The sequence below is a fragment of the Gossypium hirsutum genome, chromosome D11, assembly GCF_007990345.1.
Source record: "Gossypium hirsutum isolate 1008001.06 chromosome D11, Gossypium_hirsutum_v2.1, whole genome shotgun sequence".
NCBI lineage: Eukaryota > Viridiplantae > Streptophyta > Magnoliopsida > Malvales > Malvaceae > Gossypium > Gossypium hirsutum.
Genome location: NC_053447.1, coordinates 31,541,411 through 31,562,334, shown reverse-complemented (window position 1 = coordinate 31,562,334; position 20,924 = coordinate 31,541,411). Strand labels below are relative to the sequence as shown.

Here is a 20,924-nt window from a genome sequence, read left to right as displayed (position 1 = left end):
AAGAGGCGTTCCTCCTGTGCACTTATTTTGGTGACTACTAAACGGACGGAGGTTCAGCATGGCTCTAGTTAGGTGGCTCATATGGTTCATTATATGCGGTTTTGGTTCTAGATAGGTACTCGAATTGCCCGTACTATCATCTACTAAGATTAACACGGAGCCTCGGTCATAGCCTATCACAGGCTCACGAGTTCAATTCGAGGGGTTACATTTACTTATGCCTATGCGGAGGGACAAGTTAACTCACGAAAGCATAAATCATATGTAACCCGAAAGTATTCACTAGCCTGTGCGGAGGGACGAGTTAACTCACGAAGGCGTAGCGTTTACTTTCACTTAAACAGACGGAGCCCGAGTAGAGAGCTCATGTTATGCGAAAATGCAAGTGCACGGTGTGTGGGGAACAACTCATAAACCTTTACGTTTCACTTAAAGAAACTAAACCAAAATTAAAACCATAAAAATTAAAAACTGAAAAACAACCAAATAAGCAAGTTAGAAGAAATATTTACAGCACGATACAAATGCATGAATTTTGTAAACGAGATTTTCGGATCACGACCAAATATTTACTTTGAACAAGGAAATTTGAAAATTTTGACAAAACGTGTTTAATTCCAGACACGACTCTCAAAAAGGCTTTCCCCAGTGGAGTCGCCAGCAGTAGCGACCTAAAAATTGGGCACGGGCGCTAATCGAAATAAATATTGAAAATTTGAAAATAGAATCTCGATCTATTTGAAAAGGGAGTCGCCACCGATCTTTTTTCATAGGTGTGATCAGACACCTAATAAATTCTCCTTTTAGAAGAAAATTTTATTTTTAAATTTTCTAAAAAAGATGTCATTTTAGGTCTACGTAAGAATCCAGAGAAAATTCGAGTTCGGGAGTCGGTTACGCGCGAGGAAGGTATTAGCACCCTCGCGACGCCCAAAATTGGTATCTTGTTAAACGCGTGTTATCTTAATTTTCAAAAATACGAGTTCAATTTAATATTTAATCGTGATCCGATTGAAACACGAGAATTTTTTTTTCAAAACACGGGAATTTTGGAAACACAATTTCTTTAAAAACGAGAATTTTAGAAACATGAAAATTTTTAAAACACGACAACTTTTGAAGCACGAGAAATTTATTCAAAACACAAAAAATTTAAAACACGAACATTTTTTGAAACAATTTTTATTTTTATTTTTAGACAAGAAAAATTTTTAAAACACGAGAATTTTAGAGACACGAAAATTCTTAAAACACGAAAATTTTTGAGAACACGACAATTTTGAAATACGCGAATTTTTTTGAAAACCTGATTTTTTTGAAGCGCGAAAATTCGTGAAACATGAGAATTGTTGAAAACACGAAAATTTTTGAAAACACGAAAATTTTTGAAACATGAAAATTTTTTGAAAACACAAATTTTTTTTTGATCATGGGAATTTTTGAAAACGTGAAAATTTTTGAAACACGAAAGTTTTTTTTTTAAAAAAAAGAACACGAAAAATTTTTTTTTGAACACGAGAAAATTTTTTGAAAACATGAAAAATTTTGAAACACTGAAATCTTGAAAACACGAAGATTTTTGAAAACAATTATTATTTTTTTAAAAAAACGAAAATTTATGAAACACAAGATTTTAAAAAAAAACACAAAAATTTTCAAAACACTGAAATTTTTGAAAACACGAGGATTTTTAAAACACGCAAAATTTTGGAAACACGAAAATTTTTGAAATACGAAATTATTTTTTGTTAAAACGCGGAAATTTCTTTTGAAACACGAAAACTCTTGAAAATGCGAAAAGTTGAAAATTTTGAAATACGAGTGATATTTGAAAATCCGAAGACTTGAAACACAAATTTTTTATTTTTATTATTTTTTAAAAACGTACCGTTTTTAACACGAATCGATGATATTCACCCCCAACATGGCGATGAAATCGACGAATTAGTGTCAAAACGATTCAATTTGATATTTAATCGGGATTCTATTAAAACATGAGAAATTTTCTTAATACGGGGATTTTTGAATATTTTTTATTTTTAAAAGGGCGTCCCGAATTTAACACGAGCTATCGATATCCACCCAACATAGCGATGAATTCGGTGACTCGATGCTAAACCGATTCGTTGCCTTATTTATTAAAATTATTTAAAATAAAGTAAAATTAAAATTTAATTAAATTGTAAATAAAAATACAAAAATATAAAAATATATAAAATGCATAAAATGCTAATAATATTAAAATGAAATAACATAAAAATACGAGCATTAAATTAAAAGAGAAATAAATAAAATTACCGAAAAATCTAAAACACGAGCTTCGCCAAACGGGTTGCTAAAATTGAACCCCCTTTTTCTTCCTTTTTTCTTTTTTTCTTTTTTCTTTTTTTCTTTTTTCCTTTTTTCTTCTTTTTCTTCCTTTTTTTTCTGCTGGGCTGCCTTGTTGGGCTGGCCTGCGCAGGCCTGCTGGCTGGTGGCTTGTTGGCTGCTTGTTGGGCTGCTGGAATTGGGCCTATTGTTGGCCTACCCTCTTTTTTTTTTGCTGCTTCTTTCCCCTTTTTTTGCTTTGTTTTTTCTTTTTTTTTGTTGGGCTACTTTGGGCTTGGCTAATGGGCTTGCTGGGTCAGGTTGGGTTGCCGGATCGGGTTGGGTTATACCCGGTTCGGGTCGGTTTGACCCGACTGTTAAATTTTTTTTTTTTTTTTTTTCTTCTTTCTTCTTCTCTCTTTCTTTCTGCTTCTTCTTCTTCTTCCTTCTTCTTCTTTTTCAAAACCGAGCCCCCCACACCGTCGCTTCTTTCACACCGCCGTTCGAGCTGCCACCGTCGACTCCACCGGACCTTTCTCTTTCCTTTCTTTTCTCTCCCCTTTTTTCTTATTTTTGAAGCTTTTTTTCTCTTTGAAACTTTTTTTTTTGGAGATTCATGGGGTGGGGGTCCCTTTTTTTTTGGGTTAAAAGCCCCTTTTATAGATGATTTTTGCTTCATTTTGCAGGTAGTGGGTGAAGAAGGAGCAGCCACCCATGTTTGTGGCCTGGAAATCTGGGAAGTGGGTGCCCCAAATCACGTAACCTGTCTGAAGGACCAAATCACAAATGCAGCAAAACTTCTGGGGCTAAATGTAATTTTTAGAAAATTTAGGATTAAAATGAAATTTAATGAATGTTAGGGGTCTAAATGAAATTTAAAGAAAGTTTAAGGGTCAAAATGAAATTTAGGAAAAGTTTAGGGGTCAAAAAGTAATTTTTATTTTTTAAATTTTTTTTTTGAAATTTTGAAAATTAAACACAAATTCTAGTCGGACAAAAATTTAGTGCTTACAATTTCCAACAACACTACTAAGAATATAAGATTAGAAACTTAAAGTAATTTCCAAAATCCAGAAGAAAAATATCATTTAAGATGTTCTTGAGAATGTGAAATTCCTTAAACCAAACCTCGTTTTAAGCATATTATTTTAGTAGTTATTCAAATGTATTTTGAATTTAGTTTGATGTACTTAGACTATTTTTTGTTGAAGTAGAAGGAAGGAAGAGAAATTAATTACCCAGGAAGAAAAGGATGAACAGTGTTACCCCATTCATTCTTGATCATATGAAAATCAGAGTGGCATATCCCACAATAGAGCATCTTGAAGGCCTCATCTCTCTCCTGTTTCCCTGCAATTTCTCATCATAATCATCTTGTTCAAATGCAGTAAAAAAGAACTACTTATGAAAACAAAACACCGTAAATAATTTAAACCTTCTGGAGAATGTAAAAGGAGCGAGGTGAGCAGATGAGTCCCAGGGCTGCCCAACCCAAAGCTTTCTTTGGGTGCTCTTCTTCAGCTGATATGCTCTTTCTTTTTTTCTTCTCTTTGATGCTTTGGTGAGTTTGAGTCAAAACAAAAGCTTCTTATTTATAGAATTAACTTTTAGGAGATATTTTTTTTTGTTTTCTACGGTAAATTGCAGTATAGATAACTCAAGTTCCTTTCTTCAGCTTTAAAACTTTCAAAATATCACCCAACTAATTCCCTTCATTTTAATGCTTGACAAGAAGGATAACAAATTTGATTCTGAAATTTTATGTCTAAATTTGATCTTAATTTTTAAAAACATCAACAATATATTTATTTATTTATATTTTATACAAAAATACGAGTTTGATAAAACTTTTGAATAGACAAGAATAATAACAACAAAATGTATTCTAATTTAAATATAGTGATAATTACAAATTTAATTATCAGTTAATCTAAATTTATTAATTGCCATTTAAATATTTTGATAACAAAAAAATGTATTAACATCTAAATATTAGTATAAGGTTAAGATAAAGTAGTATGTGTGCATAATTAAATCACTACACCAAAACAGGTCTTTAGCGGCGCTTTTTAACGCCACTAAAGGTATTTGCGGCGCTTCCAAAAACGCCGCAAAAAAGGCCGCTAACGAAAACAACGCAAATGTTTGCGGCGTTTACAAACAAAAACGCCACTAAAGACCATGTTCTTTAGCGGCGCTTTAAAAAAAAACGCCGCTAAAGACCATGTTCTTTAGCGGCGCTTAGAAAAAAACGCCGCTAAAGACCATGTTCTTTAGCGGCGCTTATAAAAAAAACGCCGCTAAAGACCATGTTCTTTAGCGGCGCTTAGAAAGAAACGCCGCTAAAGAGCATTGTCTTTAGCAGCGTTTTTTCTAAGCGCCGCTAAAGAACATGGTCTTTAGTGGCGCTTTTTTCTAAGCGCCGCTAAAGATCATGGTCTTTAGCGGCGTTTTTGTTTGTAAGCGCCGCTAAAGAACATGGTCTTTAGTGGCGTTTTTTCACAAAAACGCCACTACTTTTATGATTTTTTTAATATTAATTTTTTTATTTTTTCAGCCCTCCTATAGCAACAAATCAAAAGCAAATAGATCTAAACCAGCCAAAAGCAATAAATTTATATAATATTCCAAATTAAACGAATAAAAATAATATTAATATCAATAAATAAAAGTGAATTCATATTATTTTTGCAAAAATGTTAAATGTTAAAATATTTATGTAATACACTATGACGGCGGAAGTTGCGACTGAAACATCTTCATCATAATCTGAAGCTGCTGCTGGAGTTCGTCGTACTTTTTGCTCTGCTCTACTTCTCTCGCTGCAGCCTCTGCTTCCTTCGCTACAGCCGCTGCTTCCCTCGCTGCCGCCTCTGCTTTAAGTTGTAGCTGGAGTTCTTCATATTTCCTTTGAACCTCAACTGTGGTCGCTTGCATCTGAGCCATCTGGTCTTTTAACCTCTGAACTTCAGCTTGAGCCTGACTCCCCGAAGCCATGTATTGGTGCGAGCTGGATCCAAAATATTGGGTTGGGCTAACAAAAGATCCTTGAAATCTAACCCGACCATACCTTTCAGGACCCAAAACTTCAGTAATAATCCGGTTATCAATGTCTTCAAGATGAACAGAACTATCACTAGAAGCAATCGCTTCGTACTCCGCCTTTTTATCTTTTAGTTTTTCCTAATAAATAAATCACATAGTTAGGAACGCAATATATATTAAAAAACATATGCAACATAACAATAGTCGCATTAGAAGCAATGAATTAAACCATTAGAAAATAAACACTATAAATAACTAAAACAAGTCAAATCGTATTAAGTAAACGTACCATTATTTCACCAGCTTCAGGAGTCATGGGAGATCCATCTTTCTTCCTATGTGTAATTTCAAAAAGTTGAAGGCGTCCAACTTTTGACCGGACGACAGTTCCTACAATATATGTGTAAAAATGTTATTTAATGGAAAGTTATACATATTTGAGAATATTAAAAAATTCAAAATACCTCTACCTCAGCTACACATGCAAAACTTCTCGACCCGGCTGTGTGAGTGAATTTTTGTTTCTGCCTGCTACTTTTTCCAACTTGTTCACGATCCTACGTTATGAAATTTTTAGTTCGTAAATAGTAAATACTATAAACCGAAATAATTACAATAGTTTGGAAGAACGTCATACCTCGCCTTTCTTCGAATGCCAAAATCTAACCGCATCTTCCCATTCATACCTCAACATACCCGGCGGGACATTTTGCAATTTCTCATCGAGGGTTGTTTTTGTCTTATAATAATTTTTCTTCAAAGTACTTTTATTATCTCTCCATCTTTTTCCCAATGCCTTCTTTACATAAGCATCCGAGACCTCTAAAGCAAATCTCGCATACAAAAAACACAAGTTAATAAAGTAAATATAAATGAAACTATGTCTCAAGCATTACATATGACATTAACATTTTGTTACCTTAATATTATCGATGGCTTGGTTTTTGTTGCTATCAGGCATTTGATGCCATGACTCGTAGTTGATAGGCAACATGTTCGGATTTCGTGCTAAAATGCCCATGTATCCTGATAAAAGTCGAGCTTCTGATCCAACAGGCTGACCAAAACTATTTCGTCCAACTTTGACACGCTCGACTGGATCTAACTCGTATAACTCTCTAAGTAGCGTACGTCCTCGACCTCTGCGCGTCCCACCATTTTTAGCTACAAATGGTATATTATAATATAAGAATTTAAAAAATAAATCAATTATAGGTCAACACGTATGTAAATTAAATGTAAAATTACTTTGAACTTCTGTAGGATCCTCAGCTGTAATCGGAACAGTCGAAGATCCAATTGCTGCCTGTTGCTCAGTACTATTTGTTTCTGTCGAGTTTGGATCATTTTGAACAATGCTTCCCCTTAGAATTTTTCTTCTAGGCATTTTATCTGCAATACACATAAAATAGTTGAAAACTTAATAACTAATTACAACAATAATAGCACATATAAAATAGTTGAAATATACAATAAGACCAAGATTTAAATTATGATATTACATATAATTAAACAATCGTAAAATCTTACTACATCATAATTCGTAAATATCTTCATCGGTATCCTGACGAACCCATTGAAATTGTGCACTAGTACTAGGGATATTATCGTTTAAGTTTTGTTCTGGAAAGGGCAAAGTTTCTGATCTATCGTCGATGTTATCTCTACTTCCACTGCCCATGTCAAACAAGTCTCTAGGGATGTTACGGAGTACAACGTACCAACCCTCATCAGTTGGATCTTTTGAGTAAAAAACTTGTTTGACTTGAGATGAGAATACATACGGCTCATCTATCAGTTGTTGTCCTGTGTGAATCAATCGGTCAAAGTTCACCATTGTAAAACCAAATTGATCGTGCTTAATTCCACGAGCTGTATTAACATCGGCCCAATCACCTCGAAATAAGACAACTTTCCATCTGCCGTAGTAATCCAACTCAATTATGTCAGTAAGATGTCTGAAATATTCCACATTTCCCTCGACAGGATTATTGTCCCTAGCACTAGCATAACTTGTAATTGCAGAATTGACAACTATTCCACAATTTTGCATTCTCCTCAACCTCTCGCGATATTTTGTATGAAATCTGAATCCGTTGATGAGGAACGCACTATATCTTTTAACCACTCGATTTGGACCTTGGGAGAGCCATTTAACATCGTCGTTTACGTTCTTCCCACTCCAAACCTATTGAATGGAAAGTAAACTGAGTAATTAAAAATGTTATAAGCAAAAAAAAATTTATTTGTAAGCGGAAGCTCCAACTGCATACCGTTTGGCTTAGCCATTCATAAAAAGATTCTGTAAACAACTTATTAATATCTCAATGATGTGTTCTTCGGGAGCGCGAACGAGATCTCAATATTTGTTTGTACTCACTATGTTAAAAAAATGTTCACTTTGTTAGAAGATAAACAATTACTAGTTTGATAAATATTTATCAAATTTGTAGAACTTACTTTCGTAAAGGTTCCAATGATTCGTGGTGAAACAGAACATATCGATGTGCTTGTACCCATGATAAATGATCTAATTCTGCAATTTCAACTTTGCCGATTGGTTCTCCAAAACTTTGGAACAAATAAGTATCGGCTAAGTTATGGTCTGTGAGTCCAGCATTCCTATTTGGTCTGTTTAACCTTGTTTCAACATCTTCCAAATATCTTGAGCAGAAGGTCAGACATTCCTCTGCCAAGTAGCCTTCAGCAATCGATCCTTCTGGATATCGCTTGTTGCGGCAGTAAGACTTTAATTTCGATAGGAACCTAAACACAATATACAACATTATCAAAATTTGTAACTAAAGGCATAGAGGTGAATGAAGGAAAATTTTTAAAATTTTAATTAACACCTTTCTATGGGATACATCCATCGATAGAACACGGGTCCGCCAAGAATTGCTTCGTGCGGGAGATGGATTATTAAGTGAACTATAATGGTGAAGAAGGAAGGTGGGAAGATTTTCTCCATGTTGCATAAAGTCAAAGCGGCTCGATCCTGTACCTTCTAAAGTTCTTAAACATCCAAAACTTTGCCACAAATGGCTTTCATTATATTGGATAGTTCAATTAGACAAGACGTCACCTTCTTCGACATACAACATCGTGCAGCAACTGGCAGTAAATCTTGCATCAAGATGTGATAGTCATGTGATTTTAGCGAATATAATCTTCGATCTTTAACACTAACACATCGACATATATTTGATGCATACGCATCTGGAACCTTTATATCCTTCAACACAGTGCAGAACAAATCTTTTTCCGTCTTCGACATTGAAAAAATAGAAGGCGGCAATCGATATTTCCCATTCGGAAGTGGATTGGGATGAAGATCAGGTCGGATTCCCATTTGGACTAAATCAAGTCGACTCTGAAGATTATCTTTTGATTTTCCATCGACATTCAAAATTGTACCCATAATGTTCTCGCATACATTTTTCTCAATGTGCATAACATCAAGATTGTGTCGTAAAAGGTGATGCTCCCAATAAGGCAGCTCAAAAAAAATACTTCTTTTTTTCCACAAGTCTGCCTCATTAGGATCGTCCTCTTCATCAGAGTCATCATCAGCTTCATCATTTGATCTTCTATTTCTTTGCGTGTTTGGCGGTTGATTCATCTTCTCATAAATGAAATTCATATATTCCAGCATGAACAAGATTTCAGAGCCACTGGTCTGCGAAGGATCTTTTCTGAACTCTTCAGTACCGTCAAATACAGAACTCTGAAATCTAAATCTATGATTTTCCGGTAACCACCGACGATGCCCCATGTAAGAGAACTTCTTCCCATTGTACAACCATTGCGAACATGTTTGTGTAGCACAACAAGGACACGCATAACGACCCTTGGTACTCCAACCGGATAAATTGGCATAAGCGGGAAAGTCATTAATGGTCCACATCAAAGCTGCACGTAAATTAAAGTTCTCCTTTCTCAGCACATCGTATGTCTCGACACCAGCCCACAATTGTTTTAACTCTTCAATAAGTGGCTGTAAATAAATGTCGATATCATTCCCGGGCCCTTTCTCTCCAGGGATAATCATAGATAAGATAAGGGAACATTGCTTCATGTAAATCCATGGAGGCAGATTGTAAGGAACAAGCACTACTGGCCAAGTACTGTAGGCAGTGCTCATGATCTTAAAAGGATTAAACCCATTAGATGCTAGCCCAAGCCTCACACTCCTAGGATCGATTGCGAAGCTTGGAAAATTTTTGTCAAATGATTTCCAAGCTAAAGAATCTGCTGGATGCCTTAATAACCCATCATCGGTTCGTCCATCATGGTGCCACGTCATTGACTCCGCTGTCTTCGACGACATGAAAAGCCTTTGAAGCCTTGGTATCAACGGAAAATACCGCAAAACCTTGACTGGCTTCTTCCGTGACTGTGCATCATTTTCATTGTCGCTCCCATCTGTATTTCTACTTATCCAACGTGACTGGCCACATACATGACAGCACTGTTGGTTTCTCCGATCGCCCCAATACAACATGCAATCATTTGGGCAACTATGGATTTTGTTATACCCAAGGCCTAAATCTTTTATCATTTTCTTCATATCTTTGCATGACCGAGGGATTTTTGCAAACGGAAACATTTCTGTCAAAAACTCTAACAGCATTATCAACGAGTTTCCGGTCCACCCTCCCAAACACTTTAATTGAAAAAGATGAACACAGAAGGACATTTTTGAAAATTTTGATCCCTCATATAGTTCTTCGTTCATGTCATTAAGTAGCGCGTAGAACTTCGCCGCTTCCCCATTCGGCTCTTCATGACGTACACTACTTCCCGGTTCGGTAAAAGCATTTCCACCAATATTACAATCATCAGAGGCCACAAAGTCCGCTGGGAATGACTGGACACCATGATTGTGCATATTAAATGCATCCCGCAACATACCTTCCATGTCATCCCCTCTATCAGACTGATGGTAAGCAGTATCAGTGTAAGTTACATCCATCCTTGAAGAGGAAGTACTAGACGGGCATTCTCCATGAAATAACCATTGTTTATAACCCCGAACAAACCCATCAACAATTAGATGCTCATATACAACCTCACGATAATGCCAGTTTATGTTGACACATTTCTTACAGGGGCAAAGAATCATGTTCTCTTGGCTTGCATATTGAAATGCAAAATTTAGAAACGTCTGTACTCCATTTCTATAGCCGTTGCTTACCCTTGACAAATTCATCCAAGACCGGTCCATTTCTTAATTATTGAAGTCTGATGTTGACAATAATTTGCACGGGAAAGTTAAAACGCCAGATATTACTATAAATGAGTTATGTAAGTTATGATATGATAGGAATGTTATGTATTATGTAAGTTATGTAAGTTGTGTATTATGTGAGTTATGTAAGTTATGTAAGTTATTTAATTTATGTAAGTTATGTAAGTTATGTAAGTTATTTAATTTATGTAAGTTATGTAAGTTATGTAGGCTATGTATTATCTAAATAATGTAAGCTAGGAAGGTTATCTGTTATGTAAGTTATTTAAGTTATGCAAGTTATTTAATTTATGTAAGTTATGTAATTTATGTAATTTATGTAAGTTATGTAATTAGAAATTTTATCTTAATATTATATAAGTAATCTTAATATTGTATGAGTTATGTAATTCGAAATCTTACCTTAATATTGTATAAGTTATGTAATTTATGTAATTAGAAATTTTATCTTAATATTATATAAGTAATCTTAATATTGTATGAGTTATGTAATTTGAAATCTTACCTTAATATTGTATAAGTTATGTAATTTATGTAAGTTATGTAATTAGAAATTTTATCTTAATATTATATAAGTAATCTTAATATTATATAAGTTACGGAAAATTATATAAGTTACGTAATTAAAAATTTGATCTTAATATTATAAAAGTAATCTTAATATTATATAAGTAATCTTAATATTGTATGAGTTATGTAATTCGAAATCTTACCTTAATATTGTATAAGTTATGTAATATTATATAAGTTATGTAATTCGAAATTTTATCTTAATATTATATAAGTTACGGAAAATTATATAAGTTATGTAATTCGAAATTTGATCTTAATATTATAAAAGTAATCTTAATATTATATAACTTATGTAATTCGAAATTTTATCTTAATATTGTACGTAAGTTATGTAATATTATATAAGTTATGTAATTCGAAATTTGATCTTAATATTATAAAAGTAATCTTAATATTATATAAGTTATGTAATTTGGAATTTTATCTTAATATTGTGTAAGTTATGTAATTAGAAATTTTACCTTATTATTGTATAAGTTATGTAATTCGAAATTTGATCTTAATATTATAAAAGTAATATTAATATTATATAAGTTATGTAATTCGATTTTTTATCTTAACATGATATAAGTTATGTAATATTATATAAGTTATCTTAATATTATATAAGTTAAGAAATTGTAACTTTAATTTATGTATGTTATGTGAAATTTAACTTTAAAACAAATAGTCAGTAACTTTAAATTAAATTATGTATGTTATGTTAGTTTTAACAAAATTTTTGTAAGTTATCTAAAATTAAACTTAAAAATCGGTCAAAGTTTGAAATTTTTTTCCAAGATTCAAATTAAATAAAACAAAACAAAACAAACTAAATTTCCGTGATTAAAATAGCAACTAAAGGAAAAACAAAACTTTTGGACGAAAACATATAATTATTTTAAAACTATACAAGCTTTTAACCAAATGTTTATATTATTTAGAAATAAATAACCTTCATTTTCGAAATAATTTACTTGCGATATAGAATAATATGTATACAACAATTAAACATATTTGATATCAATGAAACTGAAATGTGAAAAGAAAGTGGACTAATTTGTTATTGAATGTAACGTATAGTTCCGAAATTTCGAATAATTTTAAAATAAAATATTTTAATGTAATTCCCGGTACAATTTAAACAATTGCTTCTATTTTGCTCAACATATATAACAATCGTTGATGGATAATACAAGAAAACATAAGTCAGAAAAGTACATGGCAGTTGTAAAATAAGTAAAAAAATGAAACATAAGCTAAAGGAAAACAACCAAAACCAATTGCATGTATACAAAACCAGTGCCGCAAAAGAAACATTTTTCAAAAATCATCATGATAAAACTAGATCTGATTTAAGTTATGAACTAAAACATACCTTAATATTTCACTCAACTTTGTCTACTTCACTCACACCAACAAAGACAGACTGCAGTCAGAAACATGAATTTGGTTAAGTAATTTAGGAAAATGCATATAAATAAGGGAAAATGTATATGAATTATCCTGTACCTGCCCAAACAATAGTTTGGCCAAAACACAGGCAGCAAACCAGATGTCAATGGTCAGATATGAAAATAATTGCACCAAATATTAATTTTGCCTACAGTAGATGAACCATGATCAGTTAGCAGCAAATATTTTTTTTCAGTTTGTAAAACTTTATCAATATGAGAACCAAATATGTTAAAAAAAGAATGCCATCTATGCACAAACGATTTTAAAAAAATTCAAAGACTTAGAAAATATTAAAACACTAAACCTTTACTGCATATATGTGTGCTGTCAACTTTTAACATTGAAAAAGTAATAACGAATAAATAAATTAGCAGTACTGAACAAGCTAACAAGTTAACAATTAAATAACCCTACATCAAGCATATCAAAAATCAAAATGACAACAAATCATTGTTTTTGACAACTTGGTAACATCATCTCTGCTTCCACTTCCAAGTGATTGAAAGAAATATCAAGTTCATTTAGCCTTGACAAATTGACAAAAACACAGAAAACAAATCATGCCTTGAAACTCATTGCTTGATAGAAAAAGTGACTGGTCTGCGTTAATATTATATAATTAGCAATGAAGGAAAAGTGCTATTGAATTGATTGTTAGAGAGATCCACGTGACAGAGTGAGATCATATTTCTCAAGCATGAATTGATACTTCCAAAGAGATTATTAAGAGAAAATTAGTTCTTTCAAAAATAGGTTGTCACATAAACAGTTTGGAAGATTCTATTGTAATTAGCGAGCAATCTAAACTAAGGGGCGGTTGTAACTAAATTATTGAAATTTGGCTAAGTGCTTTAATAAGTTAATTTTTTTTCCTGATAATATCCACTGAAGGGGTTCTACTGGTTGTTGAACCCTAAAAGAGATAACAGAAGGAGGCATGCAGTTTGACGTCAAAGCAAAAAACTAGCACATGGGGACTGCAAGCTGAACCAAATCCCCCCAAAACACAAGCAACAAGTACGGATATGCACGGATAAGAAGCATGCAGTTTGAATTTAAATCGGCATTCCAGTCTCCAGAAAATGTTCACGCATGAAAAAGAAAAAGGAAGTTGACGAACTTACCGATGGTTGCGGTACCGGATACGCACGGAGGCTGTGATGCAGCAAAGAAATCGGCGCCGTTCTGGACTACGTTGGGGAACTGTTAGGGATTAGGGGAAATTTTAGGGATTTGGGGGAGATGTCTGTTTTGGGGGGTGGAGAATCGGGGACCTTATGTTAGTTTTGTTTCGGTGAAAATGGTGGAAAACAAACGACGTCGTTTACGTCAACATATTTAACCCCTTTGCGGCGTTTATAAACAAACGCCACTAACTATATCGCCAAACGCAGTCGTTTCCCCATCAAGTAACTAAACCTCTTGGCGTTTTAGAAAAAACGCCACGAATAATATATAGAAAACGGCATCGTTTCTATTAAAATTAAAACAACATTGCGGCGTTTTAAGCAAAGTGCCACTACTAACAATGGAAAACGACGCAGTTTCCTTAAGTTATAATGCAAATTTGCAGCGTTTAATAAAAGCGCCACTAAAACCAACTAAGTAAACGGCGCCGTTTTCCGTAACACCATTTCGATTTTGCGGCGTTTATATATAAGCGCCACTAAATATAAGGTCAAACGCAGTCGTTTAAAGCAAACTCCTGTAATCTTTAAAATATATTTGCGGCGTTTTGGGTGTAACGCCACAAATATCCTTGAAAACGATGCCGTTTCTGTAACAAAGAAAACATACTTGCGGCGTTTTATCTAAAACGCCACTAAATGTAATAAGAAAATGGCGCCGTTTTTCGTAACACCATTTCGAGTTTGCGACGTTTATATATAAATGCCACTAAATATAAGGTCAAACGCAGTCGTTTAACGCAAACTCGTGTAATCTTTAAAATATATTTGCGGCGTTTTGGGTGTAACGCCACTAATAACAATGGAAAACGACGCCGTTCCCGTAACAAAGAAAACATAGTTGCGGCGTTTTGTATAAAACGCCACTAAATGTAATAAGAAAACGGCGCCGTTTTCTTCACAACTTACAAGATTTTACGGCGCTTTTATAATAAACGCCGGTATTATTTCATCTATTGCGGCGTTTCATGTTTAGCGCCGCTAATTCTAATGCAAATCCACTAGAAACGGCATCGTTTTCAATGAATACAATTTAAACCTTAAAACCATCTAATTTTTGTAAGCTTCTGGGATTTAATCCTTTTTCATATATATATTTATTAAATTGATAATTTAAATTTAATTTAATTCGAATTATATTGTAAAATATCCACATTTAAACCATAAAACTCATGACCCGTGACCCGTTGGCCGGAACACCGTACCTGAACCCAAAAACTAGAAACAACGATATGGTACCCTAAAATCAAATATTATATCATAACTTATCTTTAAACCCTAAACCCCAAACCGGCCCTTAAATTTCCAAACCCATAACCCCAAACATTAAACTTTAAACTCAAAAACCCAAATCCCAAATCCCAAATCCCAAACCCTTACCTCCGAAACCTAAACCCCAAACTTAAAAACCAAGAATCCCAAATCGTAATATTATTGTAGTACAAAATAAATATTTTAGATACTTATAATATCAAATGGTATGAATCTCAGTAATTAAATATAACATATATTAATATATATCTCTTAAGCCATAATTTCAACTATATATATACTCATAATTTCAGTTTATTAAATTTATTATTATCTCATTTACAATTACGTACATAAAGAACATATATTTAAAATATAAATTAAAAAAATTAATCTAGACCCTAAACCCTAACACGACCCTTAAACCCTAAACCCCTAAACCCTAAGTCTTAAAGCCTAACGTCTAACCTCTACACCCCTAACCCCTAAGCATCTCACTTAATTTGCATATCATTATCCAGAGAAAAAGATCGATGTTTCAACCCATTCTACTGGGGCATGGACTACAAAAATATTATTAATTAGAGTTTGGTGCCCACTCCACATCGTTTTAGGAAGCTATATGCCATGTCCCATGCATATTATCATAATTATTCATCATTATCCGTACTAACCCGACTAATTAAATAATATATAAAATTATTAATCACGATATTAATTTGGTGTTTTATATTACTTTGTTTGATTTATATATTAATTTAGTCGAACTATATATCAAAATTTTTTCTATTTTTTATTCTTTACAACACAACAATTTAAGTTGTATTATATTTTATTTTACTCATAGTTATATATATATATATATATATTTCTACTAAAGTAATTTAAATAAACTGTGATTGAAAAATAATAATAAATAGTTAGGACTTAATTAGGACTTCTCTTTAATTAATAAAAACATTTTGTATTAAACATTAATATTATTTGTTATCATTTAAATGTAAATTTGACCAATATATAATAAATACAACGAAATATTCATCTTATAATAAAAAAATATATCAAATCATGAGATAATTGGAATGGTTTTTTATTACTATTAGCGGCACTTACAAAAAAACGCCGCTAAAAAACAAATCATTAGCAGCGCTTTTAAGAAAACGCCGCTAAAGGCCCAAAAAACAAAGAAAACGACGTTGTTGCCCTTAGGTTTTTTGCGGCGCTTCTCAAAAAACGCCGCTAAAGACAAGAGCATTAGCGGCGCTTTTGTAAAAACGCCGCTAATGGCCCAAAAACTCAATAAACGACGTTGTTGGCCTTATTTTTTTGCGGCGCTTTTTGTGAATCGCCGCTATTGCTTATTATTAGCGGCGTTTTCGTTAATGCGCCGCTAATGTTCAATTTTTAGCGGCGTTTGTTGTCCAAACGCCACAAAATACGCCGCTAAAGACCTGTTTTGGTGTAGTGAATGTGACAATTATAAATTTTATTGAGATCTAAATATAATTATAATTTAATTTAAAATTTATTAATTGACATTTAAACATAAAGTAGTATTGATACTTACAAATTGTACTCACATCTAAATACTTCTATAGTTGTATTTATATGTATTAATTGACATTTAAATCTAATTATAATTTAATTTAGGTTTATTAAATGTAAAGTAGTATGCTATCTCAATTAAAAAATATCAGCGTGAACCCCATGTGATGATTTGATGGTTAAGAGTGTTCATCGCCTCAGGTGTGACTTGAGTTCTAGTCTCACTAGTTATGTTTGTTGTTCTGGCCTTATCCTATTATTATGATTCACCAAAAATAAAATATTAGGGTAAAATATAGTTTTAATTTCAATACAATTCTAAACATAAAACAATTGTAAATGTTTTTTTATTTGAAATTTTCACTTTTTATTTCCAACACTTTTAAAATATTTTATTCTCTCAATTATTTATCAAAATTACTCAACTTCTTTTATAAATACAACCACTCCTCACTTTATTAGTAAATATATAACTTTTAAAATTGTAAAATTATATTATTTAATAAATTAAAAAATAAACACATAAAATCACGTACAATATATGTGACATTGAAACTAGTATTAAAAGATAAGTACTCAAACTATGCAATTTTTCTCATTTAAATACTTAAAATTTTATTATGCTACTATGTTAGGTGCCAACCACTAACTCCCATTAAAAAAACAAAAAATTTTTGAATCAATCAAATTATATCATGTGTCATTTTTTAATTAAATAAAAAATAAAATTAACATTAACATTAATAAAATTTCATCTCTCTTTCCCTCTCCCTCCCCTTCCTTCTTCATCTTCTCCGCCTTTTTCTTAGCCAAGGGTGAAATTAAAAAAAAATCCATAAAAACAACTTGGTCATGGCCTCAAAATCGGGTTTATTATCAATAAAAGCCCATTCTCGAAATTATTTACGAAAATGGGCTATTTCAAAAAATACTAACGAGAATGGACCCAAAACCCAAAAATGTACTGACATGGACGTGTTTTCAGGGGAAAACCCAGAAAAACGCTTCCACGTCAATGCTTTTTTCCTTGTGTCAAGTAAAAGCACACTAACGTGGACACGCTTTAGTAAAAAACGCTGACGAGGATGCACTTTTGGCCGTGTAATCCCCAAACGGCCACCTCCAACGACTGTTTAAAAATTTGACCATTGGGCCCAAAGGTTAGGGAAAAAAGTATAAAATCCCCCCAACTCATTTTTCACACCAATTTTATTATTAGATCCAAACTTCTCTCTAAATTTCTCAAAAAAGCTCTCAAAGCACTCTATTTTTTTTATTTTTGTCTGAATTAGTATTTTTTTTATAATTTCTAAGAAATTTGATCATTTTAACAATGACCATGCAATTAATTCGTCTCAATGATAAATATATCTCTGTCGATCAAATGCAAATGGTCAGAGTTAATTTTATTTTTTAAGATTATTTAAATTTCTTATTTCATTTTTATAATTTAATTAATATTTTTTATAAATTTTTTTATAATAGTTGGTAGATCAAGTGTTACAATGTTTTATTCGTAATCTACCTGGTCTTCCATCACCGTTAATTAAAAATCACTTGAGAGAAGCAGGTTTTTGGCTTACGGCCAATATAGGTTGGAGTGCAAGTTGGACTCAAAACTTATCAGCACGTTCGTGGAGAGGTGGAGACACGAGACGCACACATTCCATCTTCTATGTGGGGAGCGTACCATCACTTTGGAGGACATGCAGTTATAGTTGGGGTTACTAGTGGATGGGTCCGTACTCACCAGGTCCACTCAATCTACTGATTAGGAAGCCATATGTTACAATATTTGGGGTGCGATTCCAAATATTATTTATGGAGGTTGGATCGATATGAGCTAGTTACGAGAGATATTCCCGGTGTCGGGGGATGATTCGACTGAAGTACAAAGAGTAAAATATGTTCGGGCATACATCCTTTATATCATCGGAAGTTATCTGATGCCGGACAAGTCACGAAATCTTGTACATCTGAGGTGGCTGCTGAAACTCATCGATTTTAAAGCAGCTAGCGAACTCAGTTGGGGGTCTACCGTGTTGGCGTCATTGTACTGGGAGATGTGTCAGGCAACGCAACCAAATAAAATCAAAATTGGAGGTTGCCTATCACTGCTACAATCATTGGTTCAGTTTCGCTTTCTATTTTTATGTCCTCGAGTGGACCACTCATGTACATTCTCACTCATAACAAGGTAAAATTTATATTAGATTTTACAATTATTAAATAGATGTTAAAATTTTATTTAAATAGGTGGAACCATTCGCCGAGTTACGGGGGAATACCTATCGCTCTTGAAGATATACAACTTCTATTAGACCAACGTCGGAAGCACATGTAAGTATTTATTTCATTTTAAACTATATATACATAACATAGTCGATTTCGTATTATGTATATAACTAATATTTTTATCACGTTCATATAGTTTCAATGGACACCATACGAGGATCCGAAAATTTGGGCAGTAATTCTAAATGAATTCCTATAGAATTCAAATATTTGGAACATTAGGATCCCATTGGTCAACTATGCTACCGTCGAGATATATCAAACGAATAGAGTGTTACGGCAATTCAGATTCCAACAACCGATTCATGTGACATCTGAGATGCTTGATGATGAGCACAAAATTGACTTACGGTGACTGAATACTTATTGGTTGCTCTTCCACTCAGAATATATTGAAATGTGGGAAAATCGATATGATAATATACCTCCTCATGAACCGATTATTGTTCCAGAGTTAGCGTGTGATCTAGATTATATGTCATGGTTTAAGATTCATGACAAGCCATATTTGCTTTCAGAAGATGAGAGGCATCAGCAAATCCGTATCGAAAGGGAACGACGGGACCCTTTAAATCCAAGGATAAGGGACGGCGAGGTTGGCCCATCAACAACGCCCACACAATCACCAGCCTCAATGAAGTAAGCGACGATGCCCATACCATAGCCCCTTTAGATTATGCCAGGTACGTATCCTAACCATTATGTGTATCCTTTTTCCACTCATATGCCAAGTTGGAATGTATGGCCCGGTGCATCTCATTTCTCGATGACTCCGACTCAACCAATGATATATAGGCCATCGTCGCAGGAGGGACCACATAAGGCACCATCGGGGAGCTCAACTCATTTTCAATCCCCATCGTCTTATGGGATTCAAGCTGGTTATGCTCATTCACCGCGAGTGATGCAAACACCTCTGCAATCTTTGTTCTATCAAGGTGGGCCATCTTCCCAACACCTACAACTAGAAGTTGATCCCGAAAAACCACAACCCCAGCCAGAAGCTGAACCAAGAAGGAATCTAGAGCATAACTGTCGACCACTCCCATGTGGCACTGATTCCAACTGGCACATGCATTGATTTATTTTTTAATATTTTTGTACAAATTATTTTTATATTATTTCATTTAATAAAATAGAAGTTCTTTTGAATATTTTGTACAAATATATTACTGACTGTGCATCCTACTTAGAGCATTTCTTAAAAAAAAAACAAAATTCATCTTGTTAAAATAATTTTTTCAAAACATATCACGACAACTTTATTTTTTTCAAAACCCATCTTGTCAAAATTATTTTTCCCATAACAATGCTTAGCAATTAAAAGTAATTAAACCTTAAACAATTAAAAACCTAATACCCTAATTTAATTTTTTCTAATCCTTAATCAAACCCAAAAACCCTAAACAATTAAAAACTTAATACCGTAATTTAAAATTTCCTAAACACTAATCAAATCCCAAAACCTTAAACAATTAAAAACCTAATACCCTGATTTAATTTTTCCTAAACCCTAATTAAGCCCAGAAACCCTTAACAATTAAAAACCTAATACCCTAATTTAATTTTTCCTAAACCTTAAAACCCTATACAATTAAAAACATAATACCCTAATTTAATTTTTCATAAAACCTAATCAAATCCAAAAAACCTAAACCTAGGCCCTAATTTGCAAATAACCCACTATGGATTACACAGCCAAAAGCGCGTCCTCGTCAGCGCTTTTTACAAAAATGCGTCCATGTCAGCGCGCTTTTGCCTGACATAAGGAAAAAAGCACTGACGTGGAAGCATTTTTCTGGGTTTTCCCTGAAAACGCGTCCACATCAGTGCGTTTTTGGGTTTTTGGTCCATTCCCGTTATTATTTTTTGAAACGACCCATTTCCATAAATAATTTCAAAAATGGGCCTTTATTGGTACTAACCCCCTCAAAATCCATTTATTTATTTTTCTCATTTTGAGTTTAGAGGTGCTAATGGGCCGGGCTGGGTTGGGTCGAGTTCGGGCCGGGCCCAAAAAAAATTTTAGCCCA

General features: G+C 33.3%; 1 pseudogene; it reads right to left on the bottom strand.

Moving 5' to 3' along the window:
- Window positions 1-19,940, bottom strand: part of LOC107913379 (probable mannitol dehydrogenase) — a 49,604-nt pseudogene extending 29,664 nt beyond the window's left edge.
- Window positions 19,941-20,924: the final 984 nt, after the last annotated feature.